This window comes from Eubalaena glacialis, chromosome 17, assembly GCF_028564815.1.
Source record: "Eubalaena glacialis isolate mEubGla1 chromosome 17, mEubGla1.1.hap2.+ XY, whole genome shotgun sequence".
NCBI classification, from domain to species: domain Eukaryota; kingdom Metazoa; phylum Chordata; class Mammalia; order Artiodactyla; family Balaenidae; genus Eubalaena; species Eubalaena glacialis.
In genome coordinates, this window is record NC_083732.1 from 44,614,930 (window position 1) to 44,639,639 (window position 24,710).

General features: G+C 37.0%; 1 non-coding gene across 1 annotated transcript; it reads right to left on the minus strand.

The window, feature by feature from the left end:
• Window positions 1-985: 985 nt before the first annotated feature.
• LOC133077478 (U6 spliceosomal RNA) lies at window positions 986-1,092 on the minus strand. Its single transcript, XR_009697752.1, has one exon. It is a non-coding gene; the product is annotated as a U6 spliceosomal RNA (small nuclear RNA).
• Between the last annotated feature and the right edge of the window lie 23,618 nt (window positions 1,093-24,710).

Consider the following 24,710-nt stretch of genomic DNA (forward strand, 5'->3'; position numbering starts at 1 on the left):
CAATGCTACTCTCACTTCGCCCCAGCTTCCCCCTCCCACCCCATGTCCTCAAGTCCATTCTCTATGTCTACATCTTTATTCCTGTCCTGCAACTAGGTTCATCAGTACCATTTTTATTTTCTGACTTACTTCACTCTGTATGAAAGACTCTAAGTCCATCCACCTCGTACAAATAACTCAATTTTGTTTCTTTTTATGGCTGAGTAATATTCCATTGTATATTTGTGCCACATCTTCTTTATCCATTCATCTGTTGATGGACATTTAGGTTGGTTCCATGTCCTGGCTATTGTAAATAGTGCTGCAATGAACTTTGTGGTACATGTCTCTTTTTTTTTTTTTTTTTTTAATCAGTCATCAATTTTATACACATCACTGTATACATGTCAATCCCAATCCCCCAATTCAGCACACCACCATCCCCACCCCACTGTGGTTTTCCCCCCTTGGTGTCTATACATTTGTTCTCTACATCTGTGTCTCAACTTCTGCCCTGCAAACCGGTTCATCTGTACCATTTTTCTAGGTTCCACATACATGCGTTAATATACGATATTTGTTTTTCTCTTTCTGACTTACTTCACTCTGTATGACAGTCTCTAGATCCATCCACGTCTCAACAAATGACTCAATTTCGTTCCTTTTTATGGCTGAGTAATATCCCATTGTATATATGAACCACCTCTTCTTTATCCATTTGTCTGTCCATGGGTATTTTGGATGCTTCCATGACCTGGCTATTGTAAATAGTGATGCAATGAACATTGGGGAGCATGTCTCTTTTTGAATTATGGTTTTCTCAGGGTATATGCCCAGTAGTGGGATTGGTGGGTCATATGGTAGTTCTATTTTTAATTTTTTGAGGAATCTCCATTCTGTTTTCCATAGTGGTTGTATCAATTTACATTCCCACCAACAGTGCAGGAGGGTTCCCATTTTACCACACCCTTTCCAACATTTATTGTTTCTAGATTTTTTGATAATAAAAAGTATGGAATGCTCCACGAATTTGTGTGTCATCCTTGCACAGGGGCCATGCTAATCTTCTCTGTATCGTTCCAATTTTAGTATATGTGCTGCCAAAGCGAGCATGCTCATTTCTTTTTATGACTGAATAATATTACATTGTATAGATGTACCATAGTTTGTTTATCCATTCACGTATTGAAGACATATTGGTTGCTTCCAGGTTTTGGTGATTATAAATAAAGCTGATATAAACATTCATGCACAGATTTTTGTGCAGACATACATTTTTAACTCAATTGGGTAACTAGGAGCACAGTCACTGGATTGTAAGGTACGACTATGCTCAGCTTTGTAAGATATTGTCTTCCAAAATGATTGTACCCATTTTGCAGTCCCACCAGCAATGAATGAGAGTTCTTGTTGCTCCACATCCTCACCAGCATTTGGGATTATCAGTCTTTTGTTTTTGTTTTTTTTTAAATTTTAGCCATTCTAATAGGTGTGTAGTATTGTTTTAGTTTGCAATTCCCTAATGACTTATGATGTTGAGCATCTTTTCATTTGCTTATTTATTTGCCATCTGTATATCTTCTTGGGTGAAGTTTCTGTTTAGATCTTTTACGCATTCTAAAAGTTCGGTTGTTTGTTTCCTTATTGTCGAGTTTAGAAAGTTTTCTGCATGTTTTGAACACAAGTTCTTATTTGGATATGTGTTTTGCAAATATTTTCTCCAAGTTTTGGCTTGCCTCTTCACCTAAGAAAATTTTAAACTAAGTTTTTAATGTCAATAATTTAAAGTAACTACTATGAAAAGAAATCAATAGCTTCCAAACTGATATAGAAATTAAAAAAGCACTAGAAAGCATTAAAAATCTATAAATGAAGAATATTAGAGTAAAGATGCAAACACAACATGGTAATTGGAAAGTGAAAGATAGAAAACAGAGATACGGACAAATATATCAATCACAACAAGTGTAAGCATATTAAACTCTCCTATTAAAATGCCTCTAGTATCAAACTGGACTAAAATATGTTACTATTAACAGAACATACAGAAGAGTTGATAATTAAGAAATGAAAAAATAAATAGTTGAGTAAGTACTCTGAAGATAATAAATAGAAAGTTATTTTAGCTATGTTAATATCAGACAAAATAGAATTTATTTATTTATTTATTTAAATTTTATACTTTAATTAATTAATTTTTTTGGCTGCGTTGGGTCCTCGTTGCTGCGTGCAGGCTTTCTCTAGCTGTGGCGAGCAGGGGCTACTCGTCATTGTGATGCACGGGTTTCTCATTGCGGTGGCTTCCCTTGTTGCAGAGCACGGGCTCTAGGTGCATGGGCTTCAGTAGTTGTGGCACATAGGCTCAGTAGCTGTGGCTCACGGGCTCTAGAGCACAGCCTCAGTAGTTGTGGCATACGGGCTTAGTTGCTCCGCGGCATGTGGGATCTTCCCGGACCAGGGTTCGAACCCATGTCCCCTGCATTGGCAGGTGAACTCTTAACCACTGCGCCACCAGGGAAGTCCCCAAGATAGAATTTAGAATGTATTCCTGGAATGAAAGGATGATTCACCACCAGAAAAAAATACCATAACACAACACATCAAATTTATAGATTAAGGAAAAAAACGCTTAATTATATCAATAGATACATAAGCATTTGACAAAATTCAACATTTAAGTATAGTCAAATAATGTTGCTATGCCACAGTTAAAATCAATTAACTAGAGCTAAAAGCAACCCAACATAGATATATTTTGAAAATGTAATGTTGGACAAAAATGTTATAAAATAACATCTATTATATGATATCATTTGTATAAAGTTTAACTACTTGCCAAAGCAATATCATGTTGTATATGGATATAAAGTCTATTATACTGAAAAATATAAGAATATCTTCAGGAAAGTTAACACTAAATTTATAATAGTGATTACCTCTTGGGAGGGGAGAGTACCCTCTTGGGAGGGTTTCAACTTTATTTGTAATATATAGAATTAAAATCAGAAGCAAAACAACAGTACGTATTTATTGAATTTTACCTTTGGAAGACATTTTCTAGGCACTGAAAATATTGGGATGAGTGGGTCATGATCTCTGCTTTCAAAATACTCTCATTTCAGGATATGGGACATAATTGTATCTAACATAGATTTTATAAGGCCCTTATTGGTTCTCATGTGAATTGCCACAACAGTAATTCTACTAAATGCTTCATACGTGTTGGCTATTATTATTACTGTTAAGATAACTGGATAATTCATACGGACATTGTTAATAACAACTGCACATACAGCATGAACTTATTGCTTATATTAGGAGAAAAAATGTAAATCTTAAGTCTATTTCCTAGTAAAAGGTAGTAGGTTGTATATTGTGCTTTATGAGACCGTCAATCACTAGATTAACAGACTATATTAATCTTCCCCACCTCCTCTTTTAATCTAGGCAAATAGCCCCAGTATTCAGCACAAAAAGTTGCACTAGTGAAATCAGCCTATAATTGGCTTGTTACTGTAAGAGAATTAAGTTGAGAACCATGGAAGAAGGTAGGATAGATACGGAGCTAGGAACAGAATCCAGAAGGCAGAGATAGGGACAGAATCAAAGGATATCCAGACCTGGAAGAGACTCCCAATCCACAGGACTGGAAGTAAAAATAAAGAAAAAAATCGTTCTAAATCTTTTCTTCATGTCACTTGCAAAAAAAAAAATTTTTTTTTTCTTTATTTAGGGAAACATAATTCTTTTGCATGGTTAATTTCTCCAAATTATAAAATGTTTCTCAGAAACAACATGAAATACATTTAGATATTTTTCTATACATTTATAAAACTCTTAAAAGCCATTTATAGCCCTTAAAATTATCGGCTCCATTTACACTTCCTGTTCTGTAAATGAACCTGAATCAATAAAGAGTTTTATGGTTCTGAATGTATTTAGTAAAACAGTTTCCCCCAAACAACATACACCTCATGCCTAATACTCAAATTTATTTTATGTCTAATCTACTCAAAATGAAACATAAAGGTGCAGTGAAAACCCAGGAAGTAATATAAATACACAAAGAGTAGAAGGATCATCCAAGATATATTTTCTTGTGTTGCATCAATATTCAATATATGTGAACAGAGAAGTTAGATATAATTTCCTTTTGCAAAATAATGAATAATTAAAGTGAATTTTAAAGTATGTTTTATTCAATTACCTCTGGAATTTTCAACGAAAGTATATGTTTATAATAATAAGCAGGAAAAACCTGAAGGCAAAAATTTCACTTTTTGTAGTTCCAAGGTATGCTTTTTTTTTTTTTTTTTTTTTAAAACAGACAAGGCTTTTGTGTTCTGGAACGATCACGAGACTGATTTATTTATTTATCTATTTTTGTCTGTGTTGGGTCTTCGTTTCTGTGCGAGGGCTTTCTCCAGTTGTGGCAAGCGGGGGCCACTCTTCATCGCGGTGCGCGGGCCTCTCACCATCGCGGCCTCTCCTGCCGCGGAGCACAGGCTCCAGACGCGCAGGCTCAGCAGCTGTGGCTCACGGGCCTAGATGCTCCGTGGCATGTGGGATCTTCCCAGACCCGGACTCGAACCCGTGTCCCCTGCATCGGCAGGCAGACTCTCAACCACTGCACCACCAGGGAAGCCCCAAGGTATGCTTTTTAACTATAGAAGATGATTATACATTTTAACCACAGAAGAAATTTCAGGAAAATTGTGTATGTAATATAGATTAAAGAATAGCATAAGATCCATAGTAAAAATCCTTTCAGCAAGCATCAGATATTTGAAGAAGTCTAATTGACATTTTTGTGTATTTTTCTTTTTAAAGTAGTGACATAGGTACATAAGACTGTGTAATAATAAGCTTTAGTTGCTCTTAAAATAAAAATTATCAAATGCACATTTCTTATGTATTTGGAATGCCTTAAAAATCCATATCTGAACTTGAATGAGAGATTACAGATTTTGGGATTGTTTGGCCTGGATATTAGAAGGATAAAGGGTTATTATGAGAACATTCTTCATTTTTACCTGGGGACGAAGCAAGAGGAAATTAGCTTAAATTGTTTTAAAAGAGGCTGAGTCAACATGACTAAATTCAAGATCATTTTGACTGAGTTGACCAGTTAACAGGGTTCCACTTAAATGACTGATTGGATCAATTCAGCAAACAATCCATTAGCCAGTTATTTTAGCAAAGAATGCAAATGCAAAGTCTTTGATAAGAAGGAAGTACTCCTGGAGGGAGGGGCAAGATGGCGGAAGAGTAAGACGCGGAGATCACCTTCCTCCCCACAGATACATGAGAAATACATCTACACGTGGAACTGCTCCTACAGAACACCCACTGAACGCTGGCAGAAGACGTCAGACCTCCCAAAAGGCAAGAAAATCCCCATGTACTTGGGTAGGGCAAAAGAAAAAAGAAATAACAGAGACAAAAGAATAGGGACGGGACCTGCACCAGTGGGAGGGAGCTGTGAAGGAGGAAAGGTTTCCACACACTAGGAAGCCCCTTCGTGGGCAGAGACTGCGGGTAGCAGAGGGGGAAAGCTTCGGAGCCACGGAGGAGAGCGCAGCCACAGTGGTGCGGAGGGCAAAGCGGAGATTCCCGCACAGAGGAGCGGTGCCGACCAGCACTCACCAGCCCGAGAGGCTTGTCTGCTCAGCCGCCGGGGTGGGCGGGGGCTGGGAGCTGGGGCTCGGGCTTCGGTGCTAGCCGGGAGGGAGTCCGGGAAAAAGACTGCAGCTGCCAAAAAGGCAAGAGAATTTTTCTTGCCTCTTTGTTTCGCGGCGCGCAAGGAGAGGGGATTCAGAGCGCCGCCTAAACGAGCTCCAGAGACGGGCGCGAGCCGCGGCTATCAGCGCGGATCCCACAGCAACAGGGACGCAGAGGGAAAAACGGAGAGATTCCCGCACAGAGGCTCGGCGCCGAGCAGCACTCACCAGCCCGAGAGGCTTGTCTGCTCACCCGCTGGGGCAGGCGGGGGCTGGGAGCTGAGACGCGGGCTTCGGTCGGATCGCAGGGAGAGGACTGGGGTTGGCTGCGTGAACACAGCCTGAAGGGGCTAGCGCACCACAACTAGCCGGGAGGGTGCCCGAGAAAAAGTCTGCAGCTGCCGAAGAGGCAAGAGACTTTTTCTTGCCTCTTTGTTTCGCGGCGTGCAAGGAGAGGGGATTCAGAGCGCCACTTAAACGAACTCCAGAGACGGGCGCGAGCCGCGGCTATCAGCGCGGACCCCAGAGACGGGCATGAGACGCTAAGGCTGCTGCTGCCGCCACCAAAAAGCCTGTGGGTGAGCACAGGTCATTCTCCACACCGCCCCTCCCGGGAGCCTGTGCAGCCCGCCACAGCCAGGCTCCCGTAATCTGGGGACAACTTCCCCGGGAGAGCGCACGGCGCGCCTCAGGCTGCTGCAACGTCACGCCGGCTTCTGCCGCCGCAGGCTCGCCCCGCCTCCTCCGTACCGCTCCCTCCCCCTGGCCTGACTGAGCCAGAGCCCCCGAATCAGCTGCTCCTTTAACCCCGTTCTGTCTGGGCGGGGAACAGACGCCCTCAGGCGACCTACATGCAGAGGCGGGTCCAAATCCAAAGCTGAACCCCGGGAGCTGTACGAACAAAGAAGAGAAAGGGAAATCTCTCCCAGCAGCCTCAGAAGCAGTGGATTAAAGCTCCACAAACAACATGATGTGCCTGCATCTGTTGAATACCTGAATAGACAACGAATCATCCCAAATTTAGGAGGTGGACTTTGGGAGCAGGATATATTAACTTTTCCCCTTTTCCTTTTTTTGTGAGTGTATAAGTGTATGCTTCTGGGTGAGATTTTGTCTGTATAGCTTTGCTCTCACCATTAGTCCTAGGGTTAGGTCCTTCCTTTTTTTTTTTTTTTTTTACTTAAAAAAATTTTTTTTCCCTAATAAATGTTTCTTAATAATTTTTTCCTTATTTTCTATTTTTAAAAAATTAAAAAAAATTTTTAATAAGTTTTTTCATATTTTTTAATTTAAAAAATTAAAAAAATTTTTTTCTCTTAATAAATTTTTTCTTAATAATTTTTTTCTTATTTTTAGTATAAAAAATTAATAAATCTATTTTTAAAAATTAAAAAAAATTTTTTTCTTAATAAATTTATTCTTAATAATTTTTTTCTTATTTTTTATTATAATTGCTTTATTTTATTTTATTTTATCCTCTTTCTTTCTTTCTTTCCATTTTTTCTCCCTTTTATTCTGAGCCGTGTGGATGAAAGGCTCTTGGTGCTCCAGCCAGGCATCAGGGCTGTGCCTCTGAGGTGGGAGAGCCAACTTCACGACACTGGTCCACAAGAGACCTCCCAGCTCCATGTAATACCAAATGGCGAAAATCTCTCAGAGATCTCTATCTCAACATCAAGACCCAGCTTCACTCAATGACCAGCAAGTTACAGTGCTGGACACCCTATGCGAAACAACTAGCAATACAGGAACACAGCCCCATCCATTAACAGAGAGGCTGCCTAAAATCATAATAAGGCCACAGACACCCCAAAACACACCACCAGACGTGGACGAGCCCACCAGAAAGACAACATCCAGCCTCATCCACCAGAACACAGGCACTAGTTCCCTCCACCACGAAACCTACACAACCCACTGAACCAACCTTAGCCACTGGGGACAGATACCAAAAACAACGGGAACTACGAACCTGCAGCCTGTGAAAAGGAGACCCCAAACACAGTAAGATAAGCAAAATGAGAAGAGAGGAAAACACACAGCAGATGAAGGAGCAGGGTCAAAACACACCAGACCTAACAAATGAAGAGGAAATAGGTAGTCTACCTGAAAAAGAATTCAGAATAATGATAGTAAGGATGATCCAAAATCTTGGAAATAAAATAGACAAAATGAAAGAAACATTTAACAAGGATGTAGAAGAACTAAAGAGGAACCAAGCAACGATGAAAAGCACAATAAATGAAATTAAAAATACTCTAGATGGGATCAATAGCAGAATAACTGAGGCAGAAGAACGGATAAGTGACCTGGAAGATAAAATGGTGGAAATAACTACTGCAGAGCAGGATAAAGAAAAAAGAATGAAAAGAACTGAGGACAGTCTCAGAGACCTCTGGGACAACACTAAATGCACCAACATTCGAATTATAGGGGTCCCAGAAGAAGAAGAGAAAAAGAAAGGGACTGAGAAAATATTTGAAGAGATTATAGTTGAAAACTTCCCTAATATGGGAAAGGAAATAGTTAATCAAGTCCTGGAAGCACAGAGAGTCCCATACAGGATAAATCCAAGGAGAAACACACCAAGACACATATTAATCAAACTGTTCAAAAATTAAATATAAAGAAAACATTAAAAGCAGCAAGGGAAAAACAACAAATAACACACAAGGGCATCCCCATAAGGTTAACAGCTGATCTTTCAGCAGAAACTCTGCAAGCCAGAAGGGAGTGGCAGGATATACTTAAAGTGATGAAGGAGAAAAACCTACAACCAAGATTACTCTACCCAGCAAGGATCTCATTCATATTTGATGGAGAAATTAAAAACTTTACAGACAAGCAAAAGCTGAGAGAGTTAAGCACCACCAAACCAGCTTTACAACAAATGCTAAAGGAACTTCTCTAGGCAAGAAACACAAGAGAAGGAAAACACCTACAATAACAAACCCAAAACGTTTAAGAAAATGGGAATAGGAACATACATATCGATAATTACCTTAAATGTAAATGGATTAAATGCTCCCACCAAAAGACACAGACTGGCTGAATGGATACAAAAACAAGACCCATATATATGCTGTCTACAAGAGACCCACTTCAGACCTAGAGACACATACAGACTGAAAGTGAGGGGATGGAAAAAGATATTCCATGCAAATGGAAATCAAAAGAAAGCTGGAGTAGCAATTCTCATATCAGACAAAATAGACTTTAAAATAAAGACTATTACAAGAGACAAAGAAGGACACTATATAATGATCAAGGGATCGATCCAAGAGGAAGGTATAACAATTGTAAATATTTATGCACCCAACATAGGAGCACCTCAATACATAAGGCAAATACTAACATCCATAAAAGGGGAAATCGACAGTAACACAATCATAGTAGGGGACTTTAACACCCCACTTTCACCAATGGACAGATCATCCAAAATGAAAATAAATAAGGAAACACAAGCTTTAAATGATACATTAAACAAGATGGACTTAATTGATATTTATAGGACATTCCACCCAAAAACAACAGAATACACATTTTTCTCAAGTGCTCATGGAACATTCTCCAGGATAGATCATATCTTGGGTCACAAATCAAGCCTTGGTAAATTTAAGAAAATTGAAATCGTATCAAGTATCTTTTCCGTCCACAACGCTATGAGACTAGATATCAATTACAGGAAAAGATCTGTAAAAAATACAAACACATGGAGGCTACACAATACACTACTTAATAACGAAGTGATCACTGAAGAAATCAAAGGGGAAATCAAAAAATACCTAGAAACAAATGACAATGGAGACACGACGATCCAAAACCTATGGGATGCAGCAAAAGCAGTTCTAAGAGGGAAGTTTATAGCAATACAAGCCTACATCAAGAAACAGGAAACATCTCGAATAAACAACCTAACCTTGCACCTAAAGCAATTAGAGAAAGAAGAACAAAAAACCCCAAAGCTAGCAGAAGGAAAGAAATCATAAAGATCAGATCAGAAATAAATGAAAAAGAAATGAAGGCAACAATAGCAAAAATCAATGAAACTAAAAGCTGGTTCTTTGAGAAGATAAACAAAATTGATAAACCATTAGCCAGACTCATCAAGAGAAAAAGGGAGAAGACTCAAATTAATAGAATTAGAAATGAAAAAGGAGAAGTAACCACTGACACTGCAGAAATACAAAGGATCATGAGAGATTACTACAAGCAACTCTATGCCAATAAAATGGACAACCTGGAAGAAATGGACAGATTCTTAGAAATGCACAACCTGCCAAGACTGAACCAGGAAGAAATAGAAAATATGAACAGACCAATCACAAGCACTGAAATTGAAACTGTGATTAAAAATCTTCCAACACACAAAAGCCCAGGACCAGATGGCTTCACAGGCGAATTCTATCAAACATTTAGAGAAGAGCTAACACCTATCCTTCTCAAACTCTTCCAAAATATTGCAGAGGGAGGAACACTCCCCAACTCATTCTACGAGGCCACCATCACCCTGATACCAAAACCAGACAAAGATGTCACAAAGAAAGAAAACTACAGGCCAATATCACTGATGAACATAGATGCAAAAATCCTCAACAAAATACTAGCAAAGAGAATCCAACAGCACATTAAAAGGATTATACACCATGATCAAGTGGGGTTTATTCCAGGAATGCAAGGATTCTTCAATATACGCAAATCAATCAACGTGATACATCATATTAACAAATTGAAGGAGAAAAACCATATTATCATCTCAATAGATGCAGAGAAAGCTTTCGACAAAATTCAACACCCATTTATGATAAAAGTCCTGCAGAAAGTAGGCATAGAGGGAACTTTCCTCAACATAATAAAGGCTGTATATGACAAACCCACAGCCAACATTGTCCTCAATGGTGAAAAACTGAAACCATTTCCACTAAGATCAGGAACAATACAAGGTTGCCCACTCTCACCACTATTATTCAACATAGTTTTGGAAGTGTTAGCCACAGCAATCAGAGAAGAAAAAGAAATAAAAGGAATCCAAATCGGAAAAGAAGAAGTAAAGCTGTCACTGTTTGCAGATGACATGATACTATACATAGAGAATCCTAAAGATGCTACCAGAAAACTACTAGATCTAATCAATGAATTTGGTAAAGTAGCAGGATACAAAATTAATGCACAGAAATCTCTTGCATTCCTGTACACTAATGATGAAAAATCTGAAAGTGAAATTAAGAAAACACTCCCATTTACCATTGCAACAAAAAGAATAAAATATCTAGGAATAAACCTACCTAAGGAGACAAAAGACCTGTATGCAGAAAATTATAGGACACTGATGAAAGAAATTAAAGATGTTACAAATAGATGGAGAGATATACCATGTTCTTGGATTGGAAGAATCAACATTGTGAAAATGACTCTGCTACCCAAAGCAATCTACAGATTCAATGCAATCCCTATCAAACTACCACTGGCATTTTTCACAGAACTAGAACAAAAAATTTCACAATTTGTATGGAAACACAAAAGACCCCGAATAGCCAAAGCAATCTTGAGAAAGAAAAATGGAGCTGGAGGAATCAGGCTCCCTGACTTCAGACTATATTACAAAGCTACAGTAATCAAGACAGTTTGGTACTGGCACAAAAACAGAAATATAGATCAATGGAACAGGATAGAAAGCCCAGAGATAAGCCCACGCACATATGGTCACCTTATCTTTGATAAAGGAGGCAAGCATATACAGTGGAGAAAAGACAGCCTCTTCAATAAGTGGTGCTGGGAAAATTGGACAGGTACATGTAAAAGTATGAAATTAGAACACTCCCTGACACCATACACAAAAATAAACTCAAAATGGATTAAAGACCTAAGTGTAAGGCCAGACACCATCAAACTCTTAGAGGAAAACATAGGCAGAACACTGTATGACATAAGTCACAGCAAGATCCTTTTTGACCCAGGTCCTAGAGAAATGGAAATAAAAACACAAATAAACAAATGGGACCTAATGCAACTTAAAAGCTTTTGCACAGCAAAGGAAACCATAAACAAGACCAAAAGACAACCCTCAGAATGGGAGAAAATATTTGCAAATGAAGCAACTGACAAAGGATTAATCTCTAAGATTTACAAGCAGCTCATGCAGCTCAATAACAAAAAAACAAACAACCCAATCCAAAAATGGGCAGAAGACCTAAATAGACATTTCTCCAAAGAAGATATACAGATTGCCAACAGACACATGAAAGAATGCTCAACATCTTTAATCATTAGAGAAATGCAAATCAAAACTACAATGAGGTATCATCTCACACCGGTCAGAATGGCCATCATCAAAAAATCTAGAAACAATAAATGCTGGATAGGGTGTGGAGAAAAGGGAACACTCTTGCACTGTTGGTGGGAATGTAAATTGATACAGCCACTATGGAGAACAGTATGGAGGTTCCTTAAAAAACTAAAAATAGAACTACCATACGACCCAGCAATCCCACTACTGGGCATATACCCTGAGAAAACCATAATTCAGAAAGAGTCATGTACCAAAATATTCATTGCAGCTCTGTTTACAATAGCCAGGACATGGAAGCAACCTAGGTGTCCATCATCGGATGAATGGATAAAGAAGATGTGGCACATATATACAATGGAATATTACTCAGCCATAAAAAGAAATGAAATGGAGGTGTTTGTAATGAGGTGGATGGAGTTAGAGTCTGTCATACAGAGTGAAGTAAGTCAGAAAGAGAAAAAGAAATACAGTATGCTAACACATATATATGGAATCTAAGGGAAAAAAAAAAAAGGTCATGAAGAACCTAGTGGCAAGATGGGAATAAAGACACAGACCTACTAGAGAATGGACTTGAGGATATGGGGAGGGGGAGGGGTGAGATGTGACAGGGTGAGAGAGTGTCATGGACATATATACACTACCAAATGTAAAATAGATAGCTAGTGGGAAGCAGCCGCATAGCACAGGGAGATCAGCTCGGTGCTTTGTGACCACCTAGAGGGGTGGAATAGGGAGGGTGGGAGGGAGGGAGATGCAAGAGAGAAGAGATATGGGAACATATGTATATGTATAACTGATTCACTTTGTTATAAAGCAGAAGCTAACACACCATTGTAAAGCAATTATACTTCAATAAAGATGTTTAAAAAAAAAAAAAAAAAGAAGGAAGTACTCCTTTAATTAAACATTAGGGAATAAATTCAAGTAAGATTATAGGCTCTATCCCTAAAGGTCTTTCAAATTAAAGTAGACAGCTATATAGATTGAATGGTTTAATCAGTCAATGAATATTTATTTAGTACCTACTTTGTTCCTAACACTAAACTATTCAAAACAAGGGGCTAGATAAGAAAATCAACTGAAATAACTTACAGTCTTTTATGAGGTTGAATTTTGTCCCCCCAAAAGATATGTTGAAATTCTAATCCTCAGTACCTATGAATGTGACCTTATTTAGAAACAAGGCCTTTGCAGATGTAATTAGGTTAAGAGGAGATCATTAGGATGGGCCCCAATCCAATATAACTGGTGTCTTTATAAGAATAGAAGACAGAGAGATGAGGAGGGAAGATGGCCATGTGAAGACACAGAGGAAGAAGGCCATGTGAAGATCAAGATAGAGGTTGGAGTGATGCATCTACAAGCCACAGAATGCCAAAGATTATCGGCAACTGGCAGGAACAATGAGATTGACATGGAAAAGATTCTTACAGCTTTCAGAAAGAACCAAGTCTGCTGACACTTTGATTTCAAATTTGTAGCCTCCAGACTGTTAGACAATAAATTTCTGTTGTTTTAAGCCACTGAGTCTGTGATATTTTGTTATGGCAGCCTTAGGAATACATAATGATTAAATTATTTTTTCTCACTTTGTACATTAAAATACAGTATGATCTTTTATAAGCCATCAACTCATTCTTTTTTTAAAATGGATTAAAAAAAACAGCTTTATTAGCATATAATTCACATACCTGATAATCTACTCATTTAAAGTGCACAGTTAATAAACATTAGACTGGAAATTGTAAGACTCCTAGAAGAAAACACAGGGAAAAATTTCTTGACATCGGTCTGAGTGATGATTTTTTGGATATGATCAAAAAAGCACAGACAACAAAAGTAAAAATAGAGAAATGGAATTGCATCAAACTGAAAAGCTTTTGCACAGAAAAAGAAACAATCAATAGAGTGAAGAGACAATCTAAGGAATGGGAGAAAATATTTTCAAACTGTATATCTGATAAGGAGTTAATATCCAAAATATATAAGGAACTAAAACAACTCAACAGGAAGAAAAATAATCCAATTAAAAAATGGGCAAAGGAACTGAATGGGCATTTCTCAAAAGAAGATATATAAAAGGCCAACAGATGTATAGGAAGGTGTTCAACATCACTAACCATCAGGGAAAGGAAAATCAAAATCACAATGAGGTATCAGCTCATGCCTGTTAAAATGACTTTTATCAAAAGAATAAAACAGGGACTTCCCTGGTGGCACAGTGGTTAAGAATCCGCCTGCCAATGCAGGGGACAAGGGTTCAATCCCTGGTCCAGGAAGTTCCCACATGCTGCAGAGCAACTAAGCTTGTGCACCACAACTACTGAGCCTGTGCTCTAGAGCCCATGAACCACAGATGCTGAGCCTGCGTGCCACAACTACTGAAGCCCACGAGCCTAGAGCCTGTGCTCTGCAAGAAGGGAAGCCACCGCAACAAGAAGCCCGCACACCGCAATGAAGAGTAACCCATGCTCGCTGCAAATATAGAAAGCCTGTGCTCAGCAACAAAGACCCAACACAGCCAATAAATAAATTAATTTATTTAAAAAAAGAAAAAAAATTTTAAAAACCCATAAAACAAAATTGCAAAAAAAAAAAGAATAAAACATAACAGGTGTTAGTGAGAATGTGGAGGAGAACACTAGTACACTTTTGGTAGGAATAAAAATTGGTACCTTCATTTTGGAAAATCATATGGAAGTTTCTCAAAAAAATTAAGAATAGAACTACCATATGATCCAACAACCCCACTTCTCTGTATATATCCAAAGATTAATGAAATCAGTATCTGGAAGAGAAACCTGCACTCTCATGTTCACTGCAGTATTATGCATAATACACAAGATGTGGAGTCAACCTAAGTGTCTGTCGACATACAAAAGCTAAAGAAAATAAAGTATGTACACACAATGGAATATCATGCAGCCTTAAAAAAGAAGGAAATCTTGCCATTTGCAACAACATGGATGACCCAAGAGAATATTATGCTAAGTGAAATAAGCCAGGCAAAGAAGGAGAAATACTGCATGATTTCACTTATATGTGGAATCTAAAACAGTTGAATTCATAGAAGCAGAGCATAGAATGGTGTTTGCCAGGGGTCAGAAGGTGGGAAATGGAGAAAAGTTGGTCAAGGAATATAAAGTTTCAGTTATGTAAGATGAATAAATTCTGGAGATCTAATGTACAGCATAATGACTATACTTAATGATACTGTACTGTATACTTGAAATTTGCTGAGAGGAGATCTTTTTTTTTTTAACTTTTTATTTTATATTGGAGTATATTTGATTAGCAATGTTGTGTTGGTTTCAGTTGTACAACAAAGTGATTCAGTTATACATATACATGTATCTGTTCTTTTTCAAATTCTTTTCCCAATTAGGTTGTTACATAATATTAAGTGGAGTTTCCTGTGCTATACAGTAGGTCCTTGTTGGTTATCCATTTTAAATATGGCAGTGTGTACATGTCAATCCCAAACTCCCTAACTATCCCTCCCCTCCACCCTTCCCCCCATGGTAACCATAAGTTCTTGCTGAGAGTAGATCTTAATTGTTCTCATCAAAAAAAAAAAAAGGTTAGCTGTGTGAAGTGATGGATATGTTAATTAACTTGATTGTGGTAATCATTTCACAATGTATGTGTATATTAAGACATCATGCAGTACACCTTAAAAGAGTGTAGAGTTAAGCAGATTTTAGTATATTGACAGAATTGTGCAACTATTACCACAATATAATTTTAGAACATTTTCAGCATCCCACTGGCTTCTGATTTCCCTCTCTTCCAGATCCTGGAAATCCCAAATCTACTTTCTGTCCCTATGGATTTACCTATTCTGGAAATTTTATTTCAGTGGAATCATATAATATGTGGCCTTTCATGACTGGCTTCTTTCAATTATTATAATGTTTTCAAGATTTATCGATGTTGTAGCATGTATCAGTGCTTCTTTTTTTATTGCTAAATAATATTCTATTGTATGGACATACCACTTTTGTTTATTCATTCATCAATTAATGGACATTTAGACTTTTCCACTTTTGATCTATTGTGAATAATGCTGGTATGAACATTTGTACAAGTTTTTATGTGAACATTTTTTCATTTCTCTTGGGTATATACCTAGGAATGGAATTGCTGGATTATATGGTAATTCTTTGTTCAACATCTTGAAGAAGTGCAAACTGTTTTCCAAAGTGTAATTTTATGTTCCCTTCAGTAAAGTATGGGGTGTCCAATGTCTCCACATCTTCACCAATACTTCTTATCATCTGGTTTCTAAAAAATTATAACTATCTTAGTGGGTGTGGTTTTGATTTACCTTTCCCTAATGACTAATGTTGAAAATCTTGTGCTTACTGGACATTTGCTTGTCTTTTTTTGAGAAATGTCTATTCAAGTCCTTTGCCCAAATGGAAACTGAGTTGTTTTTCTATTGTTGAGTTGTAAGAGTTTTTACATATCCTGGATAGAAGTCCCTTGTCAGATGCATGATTTGCATGATTTGTATATTGAAACTGAGTTGTCTTTCTATTTTCAAGTTGTAAGAGTTTTTACATATCCTGGATAGAAGTCCCTTGCCAGATGCATGATTTGCAAATATTTTTTTCTCATTCTGTGGGAAGTCTTTTCACTTTTTGCTTGGTATCCGTTACAACACAAGTTTCTAAATTTGATGAGTACAATTTATATATATTTTTCTTTTGTTACTTGTACTTTGGTGTTTTAACTAAGAAACCGTTCCCTAACCAAAGGTCACATACCACATGCTTATTTTCTTATGAGTTGTATAATTTTAATTATTACATTCAGTTCTCTAATCTATTTTGAGTTAATTTTTATGTATGGTGTGACGTAGGGGTTCAATTTCATCCTTTTGCATGTGGATATCCAGTTGTCTTAGTTGAAGATATTATTCTTTCCTTCATTGAATTGTTCTGGCATTCTTGTCAAAAATCAATTGACCATAAATGTAAGGATTTATTTTTGGACTCTTAATTCCATTCCCTTGAACTATATGTCTATACGTATAGGCTAGTACCACACAGTCTTAGAGGGAGCTGCCCAGGGAGCACATGCACTTACTCAAAAGTTGAAGCAGATCCTAATATGCCCACAGCTAAGGCTGTTAACGAACTGCATTCCTTGCAGCTGGCAGGTCCATGACTGTCATACTCCATTTTATAGATAAGCAAAGTGAGACTTAGAAAAGTAAAATGCTAGTCAAATATTACACATAAACCTTAGATTTGAACTCAGTTCTTCTGAATCTAGAGACTATATTTTGACTTATTATGTAATATTACCCCTCTTCTCATGTTTTATCAAGTGTGTGGGCTGCACATGTTAATATGTACAGGTACATATTAAGTTTTCAATAAATATCCATTGATTAAATAAATGATTATTTTTGAAAGGCACCATCATTTTTTCAGTTACCCAATCCAGTAACCTGGATTTATCCTCAATTTCCCCTTTCCCCCTTTCTTTTTCTGTCTTCAAATGGTGACCCATTCCTGTCTATTACAACTTAACACTTTTACAATTCATTCATCTTCTCATCTCCAGTGCTGCAGTCTTTGCTGGAACATCTTCCACCTAAATAATTTCAATGGTTTCCTAACTGGTCTCCCTAATCTAACTCTCCCCACTCAACCTCCATTCTCTACAGGATGAAAGCACAGCTCCTTAGCATGGACTCTAAGACTCTCCACTATCTTCATAATTCTCTAAGTTCAAGCCTCCACCCACAATAAAAAGCCCCCATGCTCCAGTCATTGAGAACTATGTAGTCCTCTGAATGATAGCACATCTCTGTGCATACTAATACATTTATGAGCAATGTTTTCCCCTACTGGTCCACCTAGTGGGCAGCTGTTCATCTTCTAAGCCTTGCTTCACATTTTGTATTCTCTAAGAATTATTTGGGGCTTCCCTGGTGGTGCAGTGGTTGAGAATCTGCCTGCCAATGCAGGGGACACGGGTTCGAGCCCTGGTCTGGGAGGATCCCACATGCCGCGGAGCAACTAAGCCCGTGAGCCACAATTACTGAGCCTGCGCGTCTGGAGCCTGTGCTCCACAACAAGAGAGGCCGCGATAGTGAGAGGCCCGCGCACCGCGATGAAGAGTGGCCCCCACTTGCCGCAACTAGAGAAAGCCCTCGCACAGAAACGAAGACCCAACACAGCCATAAATAAATAAATAAATAAAATTAAAAAAAAAAAGAATTATTTGTAACTTATTGCATATACCTATGCTTATATTAACCACTTAATTTGACTATAAATAATTCATTTCATATTAGAGTTTTAGTCATTATCAATGAACCCTTTTCTCTTTTAATTATAAATGAATGTCTTCATGTGAATTTCTGGGTTAAAAAAATATGTTCTCATATGTTTAAAGATTTTAACAAAGAGGTTAGTTAACCAGCTGAGCAGCTCTCTCAGACTAGTTAATAACTGCTTGGCATCATAGCAGACTGTTGTGTCAAAGTTAATAGTGAGCTATCTCATTAAAAATTTGCATAAAATAATAGTAAAATCCCTAAAGTTTTCAGGTAACATTTCTAAATCAGAGTAGATTTATAATAATGTTACTCTCACATTCTTGCCTTTAGATACCATCTTAAGTGAGGAAGAAAAGGGTGGAATAATGGCTATTAAATTGGGAATGATGACAATGACAATGTAGTATGAGTGTTTTGTAGTAGGAAAAAAATGTTGAGTGCTGCTACCTACAAAGTTTGTCACACACTTCACACTATTGCGTACATACTGAAGATGGTGTATAAAGACCTTCACAGGTACCAGAGAAAGAGGAACCTCCTGTCTTTTCTCCTTCTGACATTTTCCTGTTCGACTGGGTCTGTGTCTGGTTTGGGACAACCCTTGCAGAAATCAGTGCAGCAGCTGTAAGATTAATATTCAGTGCCAGATCCATGAAGCCACTGATGCTGGCCCTTGATTAGATTTCCTTTGAGGGCTGTGTGCTTGAGCAATGCAAAAGTATGGTGGTCCTCACACAGAACACCTCTCCTTATTCCTTAAACACTTCCTCTCCATGGATATGCTTCAAAGAACCTGAATTGCTTGGACAAAGCAGGAAGTTGACCAAGGGCCTCTGAGATGGCAAAAAATTCACTTCTTTTGTTGGTGGCCTGAATTTTCAATACTCTTTCCCCTATGCAGTGTCCAGCTTCACAAGTTTTCCTTAGAACCCTTTTCAATGAGTAGGTTTCTGAAACTCCCCCTCCACTTCCCCACTGAAGACAACCTCTCCTTCATCATACACGTTTTTGAAGGTATCTGGACTGTTCATTTTTCTGAACACTATTTTGTAAACAGGACTCTAGGTGCTAGGCTACCATTGTCTGATTATAATGTTCAAGGCAGGAGGACGGGAAAGAGGTGTGGACATATGGAGAAGTGAGATGCCAAATTGCTTTCATTCTTTCCTATTGACTTTGTTTATTTGAACACTTTGAAAGACCTAGAAGATGATTTATTTCTTGAGAACATTAAGGCTAACACCTCACTGGATCTAGGGAGGAAACCATGCTCCCAAACAAGTATAAGCAGGATACAAGATACTAAACTGAATAAACTATAAATTAAGTAATATTTCTTAGGGGTTTGTGTGAGTTGAAATAACTATGAGAAAAGATTCATTTCTAACATCCTGAAAAAAAGAGTAAAATTGATTTCATTTTTATCTTTAAAGATCAGTGAAAATGGAAGTGATTTCTATCCTGACATGGGTCATAATGTGGTTTGAAGTTTTGTGAAATCTCTCATGATTTCTTTACCAGTATGCATTAGTCTTCTGAGAATGCCATAACAAATTACCACAAACTTGAGTAGCTTAGAACAATAGAAATGTATTCTCTCACAGGAGGTCAAAAGTCTGATATCGAGGAGTCAGCATGACATGTTATCTGTCTTCTAACTTCTGGTTGTTGCTGGTAATCCTTGGCAATCTTTGGCTTGCAGCAGTGTACCTTCAATCTCTGCCTCCATCGTGACATGGGCCTTCCTCCTTTTGTGTATCTGTGTCTTCACTAGATGTTCTTTTCTCTCTGTGTCTCGTCTCTTCTTAGAAGGACACCAATTACACTGGATTAAGGGTCCATCCTACTCCAGGATGATTTCATCTTAATATACATCTTAAGTACATCTGCAAATACCATATTTTCAAATAAGGTCACATTCACAGGTACCAGGGGTTAGGATATATGTTTTCTTGGGGGGGAAACAATTCATTTTGCAATATGGTAGATTACTGTCAATAAAGGAAACTTCCATTTGTATTTGTTTCTGATGATCTTTTGGGGGTTAGGTAAATATGGTATGATTAAAATAAAATGCCAGATATTAAGATGAATGCTGACAATTATAAATTCAAATCTGTACTATCTCATTGAAAAACAGGAAACCAAAATTTTGTTCCAATACTGCTGCCTTCGTTCACTATATTTCGGGGAACTTCTCTTTGTAATGTGACTTAAGAGATAGTAAATTATCTTAATAACTTCAAATCATGGCACAATTCCATGTCCTTTGAAGAGGTAGTATACTGTTGTGAGGGACCTAACTAGACTAAGTTAGCTAAAAACTATGTTTTAAACTTACTGGTGGATAAAATGTTTAGCTATGGCTATTCCCTACAAGTAGAGGAAAACTGGATAATCTTCTCATCTGAAGAATCACGCTCAGTGCTTTCAACCATGAAGTTTCACTGTTAAAACGCAGGAAGCCTGGTCACCTTAGTCTTAATCTCCTGGTCTGTCCACTGATCTGCAGTGGTCAGGGCACTCATCACTATTTAAAACTGATGACATAGTATGAAGGGAAGAGTTTGATTGACCTAAGAGTCCTTCAGAGGTACTGCCTGGCAGAGCTTTCCTGGGTCCAGAATAGAAGAGGAAGTCTTCCTTCCTCGGTATCTTTCAATTCTCATAGATTCATTTGCCATGGCAGCATGTGTTCTTGGTCAAATAGATCTCTTTACATATGTGCATAGCCACTATCTCCAAAGTTTTCAGGGCATATGTGCTCTGCCATATCTGTGCCTAGGAACATCCTTCCTTCTGATCTTTATATGCCTTCTGGAACATAGAGAAAACCCTCCCTCCATCTGCCCCATGGTCTACCTCCATCACCATTTGGAGGTAGTTAAGGGAGAGTTTTAGAATGTGGGTCTGGTGTCAGACTGCTCAGGTTTGAATTCTGTCTCTGCCCTGTACTACTAGTGGGAGGTCGAACAATTTATGTAACCACTTTGGGCCTCTGTATACTTGCTGTATAAGGGGGTAATGACAGTGCCTTCCTCATGGGGATGGCATAAGGAATGTATGAGATACTACTCAGAACATTTCTTGGCTCCCCTCAATGAATGCTTCCAATGAATTTATAACAGTAATAACAATAATAATCAGCTCAACTTCCAATCTCTCCTATTTTTCTTCTTTCACTTCCAGATCTCCTGTTTTGGTCCTTTTTCTCCTATGCTTGACCCTCATCTTGAGATTGGAGAATCACTGGACCCTGTTCTGGGTACCCAAATTCAGTCACCATTATTTTTGATAGGTTTACTACAATAGACTCATAACCCATGCCCTTACCTATCTTGATCTCCCGTGATTCATTTTCCACAGAGGAGAGTAATCTAAATCATGAGTAGTCACGTCATACTATACCTCTGCTTAAAATCGTATCATGACTTGCCAACACATTTAAACCCCATACTTCTCACTTTTTTTTACAAATCCTTGTGTGTCCAGCCTCTTCAGTCCCTTGTACCTCATGCTACACTTCTCACCCTGGCATTCCAAGCTCACTCCATCTGAAGACAATTGTGACAGCTCTGCTGTCCCCCTAGAATGCTCACCCCCATGACACTTCCTGTCACCTCATCTAAGAGACCTTTCATGGCTGGCTAATTCAAAATTCATACTGTGTCACAACAGCTTACTGAAATTCTCTTCATTGTACATATCACCCTCAATGCTTTCCTTCATTTATTTTTATTACTTACATCCCCTCACTTGAATGTAAGTTCCATTAGAATAGTAACTTTTCTTGTCTTGTTCATTGCTCTATCTCCTTCACCTAGAACAGTGACTGGAACTAAGATAATAAATATTTGCTGTTAGATAATATTAATACTAACATTACTTTCTTTCTCAGTAGATGTGCATTCCTTCTGATGAAAACTCCATTTTTTATAGGGATGATAATATCTATTTACCTCACTATTATTGTGTAGATTAGATATAAAAATATGTATTTTATTTAGCATAAACATAGCTTTTTTTCTTAATGAATAGACCCTACAGATAGACAACAAAGGTGATAAGGGGGTCTGGGTGATAAGTTGAATAAGCCTTATCACCAAAATGTCCCATACTCAAGAAATTTTTCTAAATTCTCATTACTACCTCTATTTAAAACATGTATATTTTGTATTCTAGTCCATAACACATAATTTTTGTTTTAATATACAGTTTTTCTAAAAAAAAATTCAAGTAAAAATGACATTATAGAATGATGAACTATATTGGTAGTAACACAGAGTAGATGTTCATTTAACATTAATTCATTTTCTTTTATTATCTTCCTTTCCAGAGAGATATACCTTTAATAAACAGTCAGACATAATTCAACTTCCTACATTTGTACATGGATAGAAAAAGTCTGGAATAAATTGACAGCATCAAGAACTTCTGGCAAGGTGATGGGATAAGCACATAAAGAGATACTTCAAATTCTTCTTCTACTTATTTCTGCTTAGTTTGCATTTTTAAAGACACTTTAAAAAACATGTCTATGTTTTTAATGACATGTGTCATTAAAAAACAAACTAATGGAAGCAAGGAAATAAAAGAATGAAAACTCCATTTTTTTCGTTAAAATAAAAATGAGGAAATTTGGAAAATTTTACACTTATATAAGGCAATAGATAAAAAATGACTATGTTTTGAACTGGCAGTTTTCAGTGTTTTGTTTCTGAGGTTCATGCTTAAAAAAATAATGTATGCAAATCAAGCTCCACTATCCTCCATTTTAAACAATACCTTCCCTTGGTGACACTTCCCTACCAATTATTGTTCCATATATCTGCTGCCCTTCACAGCAAAACTTTCATGGTAAGTTGTCTCCCACAATTCTTGCATGCCCTTCTGTGCTCTAAACTGTCTTTTTCTCGTTCTCCAATAACTAGTGTGGTGTCAAATCAAAGTATCACTTCTTCACCCCTGTTTGACTTCTTAGTAGCTTTGAACTTGCTGCCTACTTCCTCTTCCTTAAAATCTTCTGGACATCATGAAGTCGCTCTCTCCTGGTTTTCTTCCTTCCTGCGTGGATCCTATTCTTTGACTCATTTTTTTGTCTCCTCTTCCTCTAAACTTGTCTACAGGTTGCCATGCTCTAAGTGGTGGCTTTGGGCTCTCTTTTCCTTCATTTGTACATTTTCTCTCTTAGAAATTTCTTTTAATCAATTTGTATACATTAAATATGTACAGCTATTTGTATGTCAATCATACCTCAATAAAGCAGTCTAATAAAAAAATAATATATGCAAATGTCAAATCACTATGTATGTAGTACACCTGAAACTAACATAATATTGTACATCAACTATATTACAATAAAAACAAAAACAAATTTGCTTTTCATTGTGGCCACAATTTACTTGAAAAAATAAATATAAAAATATAAACAATTTGTAAGTTATTTAGAGCATATTTAGATGAATAAAGGAAATGATTAATTTCTGTAATACCATTTTGGTTGTGATTATTAGAAAATCAAATAGCTTACAGAAAATACCCAAAGGGAAGTTCTCCAAATGAGAACATTTTAGAACTAAAGGAAAATCAGTTACAAGTAAAGTTTTGTCAATGTTCATACAGTACCTGTTTTACTCTGGATGTTTTCATGTCAATGTTTGGATAAAATCATGAAAATAAAAAATGAAAACATGGTAGTGGGATTGTGAGCATTATTTTCTTAATAGTTTTAATGTTGTAGTATTTTAGCATTTTTAAAAGACATGAAAAATTTTTTTATATTTATTTAATTTTTTAATTAATTTTTGTCTTAGTTTTGTAATCAAATAAGTTTATGTACTAAAATTAACACATAAGAATTGAGAATAAATTTACCTACCTCACATTCTTTGTCTTTATTATTTTTCTTCTCTAGTTCTAGTTTTTATTTTAATTTTTCACTTTATATTTACTTTTTCAAATCATTTTTACTTTTTTTCTTTATGCTAGTTATAATAATTATAATTTTATACAGGTGAGATGGATCATTTTGGGAAAAAGAGAACATTAAAATTTTGGATTGGATTGCAAACAATCCAATGAACATGTGTAGAAAAATATTTAGGTTATTTTTTCAATTTGAATAGAATAAACTATATGAAAATCTAATGGGGACAGATACTCTGAAAAATTTCTATATTTACATAAAGATTAGAATTTCCCACAGAATAATAAATAAGAGATTCTTGTTAAGCACCTCAAAATTAAAACAAAGAAGAAATCACACAGTTAGATGAACTGAAGCATATGAAAGATGTTCAAATTCAATAATATAAAGAATAGCTACAAATTAGAGAGAAGGATAGTTTTATTCTTGAAGTTTAAGTATATAATTTGGCCTTCAATTTTTATCTTGTTTCTAATTTCAAATTGCTAACAAAATTAT